Raw genomic sequence first — 11,296 nt, forward strand, 5'->3', positions numbered from 1 at the left:
TACACAAATATGAAATTGTTATGTTGTATACCTGAAACTAATATAATGCTATGGGTCAATTGTACCTCAAACAAATGCTAGTGCTTTTCAGAAGTATTAATGTACTGATATTTCTAAAGCAGTATATTTTTCTCCAGCTTTATTAAGATTTCATTGACATACAATAATGTGTAAGTTTAAGGTGTACACATGTTGATTTGATACACTTATATACCACAAAATGATAACCACCATAACTGTAGCTGATATCTCTATTACCTCACATAATTATCATTTCTTTTTTGGAATGAGAAGATTTAAGATTTACTGTCTTAGTCACTTTCAAGTATATAATAAAGTATTGTTAACTATAATCTCCTGCTGTATATTAGATCCTCAAACTTACTCATCTTATAACTCATCTTATAACTGAAAGTTTGTGTCCTTTTACCAATATCACCCCATTTCCCCCACCCTCCACTCCCTGGTAACCACCATTCTACTGTTTCTATGAGTTCAGCTTTTTTAGATTCCACACACAAGTGATATCATACAGGATTTGTCTTCCTCTTCTGACTTATTTCCCTAAGCACAATGCCCTCAGGGTCCATCCATGTTGTCATAAATTTTAAGATTTCCCTCCTTTCTCATGCTGAATAACATTCCTCTGTGTGTGTGCATGTGTGTAACATATCTCTTTTATTCTTTTATCTGTTGGTGGACACTTAAGTTGTTTCCATATGTTGGCTACTGTAAATAATACTGCAATGATCATGAAAGTGCATATATCTCTTAATATCTTGTTTTCATTTCCTTCTGACATACATACCCAGAGTGGGATTTCTGGATCATATGGTAGTTCTAATTTTAATTTTTTGAGAAACCGCTATACTGTTTTCCACAGAGGCCGCACCTACAGTGCACAAGGATTCCCTTTCTTAACATCCTCACCAACACTTGTTATTTCTTGTCTTTTTTGATAATAGTCATTCTAACAGGTGTACGGTGATATATCATTGTAGTTTTGATTTCAATTTCCATGATGATTAGTGATGTTAAGCATCTTTTCATGTACCTGTTGGCCATTTGTAAGTTATTTTTTTTAATGTCTATTTAGTTCCTCTGCTCCTTTTTAATTGGATTTTGGGGGTTGCTCAGTGGTAGGAGTTCTTTATATATTTTGGGTATTAACCCCTCATCAGATATATGATTTGCAAGTATTTTCTCCCATTCCATATGTTGCCTTTCAGTTTGTTTCTTTTTGCTATGCAGCTTTCTAGTTTTATGTAGTCCCACTTATTAATTTTGGCTTTTGTTGCTTTTGTTTTTGGTGCATATCTAAAAAATCATCACCAATACCATTGTCAAGGAGCATTTCCCCCAAGTTTTTTTTTTTTTTCTAGTTTTATGGTTTTAGGTCTTATGTTTAAGTATTTAGTTCATTTCACATCATGATCCAAGATGCCTGCTGAAACTCCAGCCATCATATTCGAGATTATAAGAAGGAGGAAATGAGAAAGGAGCAAAAGAATGTCTGTGCCTCCTTTTCAATATTTCTGAACTTTCCAAACACTTTTACTTACATCTTTTTGGTTGAAACTTAATCATGTGGACACACTTGAATGTAATGGAGGCTTGGAAGTATAGTTTTAACTGAGGTGAAGTTCTTGCTAAAGGAAAAAATGAAAATGGAATTTGGAAAGGCAACTAGTAGACTGCCACAGATGGAGAAATCAGCAACAGAGCTCAGGCCCTCTCCATTCCATCTTTCTCTCTTCCTTGAATCAGCCTCATTGTGGCATGGTGTCCTAAACTGTTACTGGCCTTTGAGGACAAGTATGACAGGAAATGTGAAATTCTAAAACTTGACACCATTTTCTTCTGCCATGGTTGAATAAGCTGAACACACCAAACCATGTGCATAGCAAGACCTGTTGTCTATAAAGTCACAATGGACTCAGATTCAAAAATTGGGCTTAGAATCAAGGGATATTCATTTGGTACACAATATCATTACCCTTTGGGGCAAGGTATGCATAAAGCCAAGTCTTTTTTTTAACATAACTCTAAGCTAAGAATAGAGACAGAGATTCTTCTACATCACACTGAGTAGCAGGTATACAAAGAGGAAGTGACCATTGCAATATAAATCATCCAATTTTCTTACATATTTGATCCTCAGGCCATTTTTATAGACTTTGTATGTAATCAAGCAGCTAAAGAAAGATGCCTTTCTGTAATGGACAGAGCCATCTTGCACAGAAAGTAGATTACTACAAATTTATTATTTTAGTGTCCCAATACCTTCTTTATGAATTTTGCCCTGAGCCTTCTCCCACTCCTCCCATATTCATTAGGCACCCAGTGACCTCATGCTGCCCTACTTCCAACTGCCAGTATCTCAAACCATCCTAGAAGAGGCACTCTATTGCCTCACAGCAATGACCATAGAGTTAGTAAGACAAACTAAAGAATACGACCAGTTATTGCCCCTTCTAGGTAATGCCTTGTGAAAATGTATATCTAGGACTCTCTGAAGACTTCCGGCCAAGATGGAGGCCTAGACTGACATGCTCCATCTCCCTCCAAAACTAAGAAGAAATACATCTACCGCAAAATCAGAAATAACCAGAAGTTCCAGAAAATAAACCTACATGGAAGCCCAACGTATGAAGTTATAAACAAGTGGTGCTCATCTGGATGGGTAGGCGGGTTCGTGAAGCCAGGTCAGAGAGGTCAAGCTGTGCTGGCAGCAGCAGCAGCGGCGACGGCGGTAAGCACAGACGTCAGTATTTAAAAAGAGGCGAGAAACACCTGGGAAGCACCCCCGGCTGCAGACCAGACCCATCAGCTCGAGATTCCAATGCCGGGGAAGGCAGACCCCCATTGCCTTGGACTGTGAAGGCTAGAGAGGGTGGGGATGAAAGAAGAAGCTCCCAGTCTCTCAGGGGAGAGTAAACGGCAAGAATCCATATTGGACCCCTACCCCCACACACAAAACACCACAGCGTGGTGAGAAGGGTCACCCGGTAGTGATGAGTACACAGGGCTCCGCCCCCTATAGCATAGGAGGTGCGATATCCCCGCCCAGGAAGGAAAAGTAAACACAAAGCTGTCAGAATGGCACAGATCAGGATAGAGATCCCAATCATGCAGCTGACCAGACAGCAAATATCTGATCTAACAGATCAGCAGATAGGAAATATTTCTGAGGCACAGTTCAGAGCTTGGGTTATAAGAATGCTTACAGACCTAACAGCAGATCTTAAACAAGATGGGGAAGGAATGAAGGCTAGTCCTGCTGAAATGAACAAAAACACATATGAAACAAATGTGAGGGAAGGAAAACCAGGGATCAAATCAACAAATCGGAACATAGGAAAGGAACAAAGAGTCAACCAGTGCACAAAGAGGAAATGAAAAGTGAAGAAAATGAGGAGAGGATCAGAAAACTATGGGACAGCTATAAGTGGACCAACATCTGAATCACAGGGTTGCCAGAAGGTGAAGAAGAAGAACTAGAAATTGAAAAATTACGTGAAAAAATAATGAAGCAGAACTTCCCTAACCTAGGGAAGGAAATGGAATCGCAGGTCCAGGAAGCACAGAGAGTTCCAAAAAAAACTGGAGCCAGGGAGAACCACACCAAGACACATTATAATCAAAATGGCAAAAAATTAACGATAAAGAGAGAATCTTAAAAGCAGCAAGAGAGAAGAAGAGAATTACGTACAAAGGGGTTCCAATAAGACTATCAGCTGATTTCTCAAGAAAACCTCTGTAGGCAAGAAGAGACTGGCAAGAAATATTCAAAGTAATGAAAAACAAAAACCTACAACCACAATTACTCTATCCAGCGAAGCTGTCATTCAGAATAGAAGGGCAGAGAAAGTGCTTCTAGGACAAAGTAAAACTGAAGGAGTTCATCAGATCCAAACCACTGTTATATGAAATTTTAAAGGGACTTGTTTAGGAGAAAGAGGATCAAAACTATGAACATTAAAATGAAAACTGTATCACAACAACCAACAACAGAAGCTAGGGAATCAAAACAAAGGTAAACTAAGTAGGCAACGAGAGTGTGATAAGAAATATAGGTATGGGGAACATTATGGGGAGAGGTCAGCAGGGAGGGGGAAGGGGGAAAGGGAGGGAGATAGTACAGGAATTAAGAAGCATAGTAGGAGGGAGTGGAGTAGACAGGAAGGTGTTGAGAAGAACTATATGCACAACCAATGGGCATGTACTAAGGGGGAGGGGACAACTGGAGGGGGGTCACTGGGTGGAGGGGAACAAAGGGAATAGAAATTGGAACAACTGTAACAGCATAATCAATAAAGCATGTTAAAATTAATTAATTAATTAAATTTAAAAAGACTCCTTGAAGAAGTGTTATGGGCTGAACAGTGTCTTCCCAAAATTCATATGTTGAAGTCCTAACCCCTAATACCTCAGAATGTGAATATATTTAAAGACAGGCCATTTAAAGTGATGATTAAGTTAAATGAGGTCTTTAGTGTGGGTCCTACTCCAATAACACTGGTGTCCTTGTAAGAAGAGATTAGAACACAAACAAATCCAGAAGGAAAACCATGTCAGGACACAGAGAAGATGGCCCTCAACAAGCCTAGGAGAGAGGCCTCAAAAGAAACAACCATGCTCTGATACCTTGATCTCAGACTTCCACTCTCCAGGACTGTAAGAAATAAATTTATGTTGTTTAAGCTACCCAAGCTGTAGTACTTTGCCATTGCAGCTCTAGCAAACTAATACAAGGAGTAACTAAGTATTTCAAATGGCACTAATGTTAGAATTGGTAAGAAGCTCCACTGAAATCACACCAGTTAAGCAGTCTCTACCTTTGCATCCAGGTAGACCTAGACCCCAGTGAATAACTAAAGTCATATATTTCTAACGGACATTTCTTTTTAATCTATAATCTGAATGACAAGAGCAAGTAGTATTGGATTATAAACGAAGCATAATATAGGCATTCATGAGTTCATACTGATATAAATAAATGATGACTTGACCATTCTCCCAGACAGAAGAATTCCAAAAAACTGATGTAGATACTGCACCCTCAAGCATAACCCTTCAATTCATAAGAGTGGACAGTACATAGTGACTTTCTTCTAAAGAGTACGTCAGGGAAAGGGGGAGAACAGAGTAATTTTCAAGTGGAGAAACCCGACAAACACTCCTCAGCCACATAGTCAAGGCCAACATCAACCGTGTCAAGTCATGCTGATAGTATGCACCATCGATATGATATTTTACTTCTGTGGTTGTCCTCCTGAAAACCTATCCCAGCCTAATCATGAGCAAAACATCAGACAAGTTCCACTTGAAGGTCAGTCTCAAAATACCTGACCTGTATTTCTCAAAACTGTCAGGTCATTAAAAACAAGAAAAGTCTGAGAAACTTAGCCAAGAGGAGCCTAAGTAGGGCTGATGACTAAACACAATGGGGTATTGTAGATGAGATCCCAGGAAAGAAAAAGGGCATTAGGTAAAAACTAAGGAAGTTTGAATCGGGCTTTAGTTAATTTAAAAACGATTACAATAATCTATATAATTTGTATTATACAAATCATACATCTATACAAATGCACTCTAAATAATTTCAACAAGCAAAGCTCCTTTTCTTCACCACTGCAAAGACTCTCAGAAGCTGCTAAAGTCCTAGCTGGTGCCAAGCAGCTGGAGGAAGCATGCTCACGCAGCTGGAGAGGAGAAGAGTTCATTGCAGTGCACATGCTAGACTGGAAATGAGCCCCATGCAGTTATCTGAGGCAACATGTAGCGGATCTCAGTGCTGAAATTAAAGGGCAGACCACCTGAAGAAGGCCAGATGGCCAGTGACAGTCCCTTGGTGAATTCACCTCTGCTCAGGGTCACCTCTCAGCCTTACAGTTTCAGCAAACACTTAATCAGTATCTTGATGTTAATCAAACTCATAGACTCTGACTTACACTAAGCATCAGTGAGTATGACAGAGAAAAACAGAATGCCACATTGTCAGGCAAACCCAATGCACTAGGCTTGGTGGAGTGAGGCCTGCGGAGTCCGCATTTCTAACAAGCTCTCAGGTGATGCCAATCCTGCTGGCCCATGGACCACACTTTACATAGCAAGGGGTCTAGACAAGTTAAATGGAAACCAAAATATCAAGTTTACTAGTGAACTGAATATGAGTAAAATCACAGGGGAGGTGGACCACCTGTTTAATACCATCAGGCCTTGATTGCCTGATGCATCCATCTCCCACTACTAGCACTCAGTGGTGGCATCATCCTTGGCTGTTCACCCTTTCCCCTGGATGGGACTCCCATGGGTGCTGCCAATATACAGCTCCAGAGGCCCTTCTTGTGATGCTTTTATACTTACGTCCTCTCACCTCAACTGGGAGTATATTACAGAGTCTTCACATATGCAAAAAAATGCCTTCACTTAGTTTATGAGCTGGTTTTGCAGACCAAGAAGTCATTCCCTCCAAGAGGACCTGATAAATCTCTGTACTGATCTAGTGCATATAATACCCTAGATTAGCTCTCTAAAAACATTGTTGTTTTCCCTTAGTCTTAATGGAAAGAGGAAACGCTGCACTTAACTGTTGCGCAGTAGAGAGGATTCTGATTCCTAAACTATTTGCAGAGCCCCAGCTGTGTGTCAAACACGTGTTAGGCACTGAGGGTGCAGTGGTGAGCAAAAGCAGATGAGACTCCAGCCCTGAAGCAAACTGGCCATTTGAGAAAAGCAGCATGCTTTCTGTCTTTAAAATGGCTACATAAACATTTATGCTTATAAACTTCTATTTTCTCCATTTGGTCACCTCCACTTTTTCAGACCCTTGGTTTAACAGCCTTGAGAACACAGGCATCCTGGGCTGAGCTTCAACCTACTAAACCAGTCAATGTAGTTCACAGCACACTTCCCTGGCGTCATCATCTGACCTGTTATGTTCATGTAGCCATGCAAAAACCAAAAAATAACTCCCAGAAAATTCTGCCAGGTCAAATCAAACTGTGTTAAGAATTACACCATCATCTAGAAACCCCATACCTATCAAAGGAGAGCAAGCAACGAATTTACAAACAGTTCACATAAATAAGCGTGTTTCTAATAGGTCGGTTTAGAAGAAAGGAAATACTGTATTTTTCACTCCATAATATGTGCTCTTTTTCCCCAAAAAGTGGGGGCACATGTCTGTGTGTCTTGTGGAGCAAATATTGTGTCAGAGACCATGATGTGTATTTATTCCGCTAAACCTAGTGCGTCTTATAGTCAGGTCTGTCATATAATGTGAAAAATATGGTAATAATTTTGTTTCACTCATTCAGCCCCTTTCACACATGCCTACTAGGGGAAAACATCATTCAGTGTATAGTTCTTAAAGTCCAGCATGCAGACAAATCACCTGTAAAGTCCGTTTAGAATGCAGATTCCAGGGTCTCACTTCCCCAACCCATACCCCACCTCCTACTACCAGAGGGTGGAATTCAGCAGGCTGAGGCTAAGGCTGAGGCTTATTAATCTTCATTTTAACACAGACCCCAAATGATTCTTAGAAATACTGACTTAATTCTGATTCCATTTTAGTGGATTTCAACTTGACTCACATTACATTTCTGTGAGAAGCATTTATAAAAAAAAAAAAAAAAAAAAAAAGAGCCCTGACTGGTGTGACTCAGTGGGTTGAGCAGCGTCCACAAACTGAAAGGTCTCCTGTCAGGGCACATGCCTGGGTTGGGGGGCCAGGCTGCCCGTTGGGGGCATGTGAGAGGCAACTAATTGATGTTTCTCACATCCATGTTTCTCTCCCTCTCTTTCTCCCTCCCTTCCTCTCTCTCTAAAAATAAATAAATAAATAAAATCTTTTTAAAAAAGAGAGAGGGAGTCCTCATGCCTGTACACAAAGACCTCAAAAACAATCAGATCAGAACATCCAGTGCATGAGACCCAGGCATCAGTATTTTTTCAGGCTTCTCAGGTGATGGAGTATTTAGTGTTGCCCGGTGGTACTACTATTTGTCTGGGTTGTTAGCTATCAGATTCTAAGCCCCTCCCTGATTCTGATTCAGTAGGTCTGCCTAGGACAAGACCTTAGAGTTTGTCTCTAACAAGTGCCCAGAGTGATTCTTACAATGGAGTTTGAGAAATGTGTCTGTCTTACTTAGCTGAGTCAGAAACTCCCATCCCCAGCAAAGCTGTTCCAAAGGACATTTTGACCCCAGTTTTGGAGTGAGCCCCCATTCCATGCATTCAGCCCCAATCTGACCTGGGTTTTCTCGGAGAGAGAGAGACCTTGCCTTACTTTAGACTGTATAGCAATGCAAACCCACTGCAATGACCTCTGTCATAGCCCCGCTTCTATTACTAATATAACAGGACATGTCTCCCACTTTCTCAGTACTAGGTACCAGGCACATGGTCTCACCAGTACCTAATATACTAACAAACTTAATCTTCACAATAATGTTATGAATAGGAACTCTTAACGCTAACTCTATCAGTAAGGAAACTGAGGCACAGAGGTTAAGCAAGTTGCCTGTTACCCAAAGTCATGCAGATGATGAATTTGAACCCTAACAGTGGGACCAAGATCCCCTCTCTTACCCATAACACTGTAATGGTGCTCACCAAACAAGAGTTGAAGAGCCTGCCTACACATTGTTTGCTGTCAGAAAAAGAATACAGAAAGGATCAAGGAATCTAATGTTTATTGTACCCCTACCATGTGTACCAGGTGCTGGGCTAGGGGCTTTATGTATATGACTTCATCTAATCTAAGAGTCAGATATAATCCAAATTATGATGGATACACTCTACTGCCTTACCCAGTGATGGAAAGAGTTAACAGTTGTAGAGTGTTGTGGGAAAAAAATTAAATAACATAAATCAGCCAAAGAAACTTTCCAAGTGGATTTGGCAGGCTGGTTACTGAAGAGCCAGTTGTGGGGAGAGAGGAGGCTGAGCAGAGTGTGACTGGGGCTGACTGTGGAGTAGGAGGAGCCATGGGGATCTTTGACTCAAAAAAAGGCCCAGTATTCCTGAGGTCTCAGGAAGGAACAGGAGTTTCATTCAGACATGCTGCTTCTCGTGGCAAATCTTAACACGTCAGGACAAATGGCAGAGGTCCACCCACTCTGAGGAGTACATGATATGATACTGCCTTTAAAGATAAGCCAATTATCCCACTTTTGCAGAGAAATAAACAGCCATTCCTTTTGTCCTGCCTTAGGCTCCACCCTGAATAGTGGTAAGAGGGGGGCGGGGTGGGAGTGGGTTGCAAATCCAATGCTTTGTACTCCAAGGAACTTAAGCATTTGGCAAGTGGCCAAGAGAGCCTGCCTGTGTGTTTAGAGAAAACAATTGTGAATGGCTGCTGAGTGCCATGTTTTCCCATCTCTAACTGTTGAGAGATAATGACTGTCCCAAGCATCTAAGAAGAGCCACAAGGAAATGTACCTTGCCAACAGGATTCCAGAAGCCCCTTGCTATTAGCCAGGTCACAATATGGAAACTACGCGGACCAGCTGAGGAAAGGGTCTAAAGGAAACCATAGACTTGGATACACAGACAGGTTTCAGAAAGATTGAAAGGGAGGTCTAGGTTTGCTGGCAAAGAACCTGCCTCAACAGCACAAGCATTCAGGATTAACAGCTCTGATCCTAGAATATGAGCTATTCAATTTTTCCATGTGGGCTACGGGCTGCTCTACGCCCAAAGGCGTTAACTGGAATAAAAAGGCAGGCAAAATTATGCAAGTGAATCCCAATCTTAATGAAGCAGGGGTGGAAAAGCTAGGATCACTGTGAGAGATGTGTTCCCATACAAGACCAAGAACAAGTGAGTTAGGTCTGTGAAGGGGCAGGATCACAGGCATGAAGCGAGTAGATTAGAAGGCAAAGTCTATAGAAGGGCCAATGAGCAAAAGGAAACACATGCAATGATTTTCACGGAAGGCAATAAATAATAAGAATAATAAGTAAATATTTAAAATCATTCTATATTTCCCTTTTTTATTGAGCTCCTACAATGATTTATCAACAAATTTGACAAAACAAGCATTGCTGCAACAACAAAAGTTGATTAAAGCTGATTGAAGAGTTTATTACTTTCAAAACCTTCAACTATGTGTTTTATTCCCCCTGGGCCTGTGGGACTGAGTAGACCACATGTATCAGCAAGTCAGAATTAATGTTTCAAGGTTTTTTACTTTCTCTATCCAAGAAATAATAGCTGACAGCATTTATAATTTAACATTGTTTCAAGACAGACTGCTCACATTTCCCACCTTTAATGCATTCTATTTAATATCCACACCTATTATTTTCCCTTTGTATATTATAAAGTCATAATCTCCTTTATGTACTAGACCAATAATGACTTCTCTGGTGGCAAACAATGCAATACCTGCGTGCAACCCACTGAATCTTGAAAACATGTAACACCACTAAATGTTTAGCACATCCTCAGGCATACCAAATAAAAAACAAGCCTATTGTTTCTAAGAATTATTTGATGTAAATCCATGAGCAACAAACCTCAGAAAAAAATGCTTCTGAAAATACCTATTATTGGATTAAGGAAATCAACCTTTCCCCAAACTGGACAAATCCCTATGAGAGCAAATAGCCTGCTACTTTACCGATCTCTTTGTCCCTGTCTCTCACTTAACCATAACCACCACAGGGCAGGGACCTTGTCTAGTTCTTCACCCATTATGCCTAATATGTTACCTGGAACATAACAAATGCTCAATAAACACTGGTTAGAAGAATGGAGGTTGCCTAAGGTTAAAAACAAACCTGTGTTCATTTATGAAATATCCTTGTCTAAAACCATAAAATATAAAGAACTGCATTTGATTAGGCTCTCAAGCAAACACCTACAAGCAGATCTACAGTATATTACATTCACCTGGCACTTGTACACCTTATTTGATAGAAAGGAATACACATGAAAGAGGTTCTTAATGACATTCATTTAGAAAACCACGGAGCATGGCATTAGAATTCTGAGCATCACTGTGCCTTTGTGTGCGGTGGTTCCCTAGGAAATTTCTTGACCTTTCAAGACTCATTTTCCTCATCTATATAATGAGATCACCATAAAAGCTTCCTATGAGAAATAAATATGGTGATAATATCTAACATTTATTGTGTACTTATTATTTGCTAGAAATTGTATTAAACTCTTTATATGTATATATTTTATATTTATGTATTACATAAAAATATAATCTCACTTAATCCTCACAACAACCCTATGATTATTCCCTCCATCCTTCAGATGAAAAAACAAAGGCATT

The sequence above is a fragment of the Furipterus horrens genome, unplaced genomic scaffold, assembly GCF_987537825.1.
Source record: "Furipterus horrens unplaced genomic scaffold, mFurHor1.1.pri manual_scaffold_3, whole genome shotgun sequence".
Lineage (NCBI taxonomy): Eukaryota > Metazoa > Chordata > Mammalia > Chiroptera > Furipteridae > Furipterus > Furipterus horrens.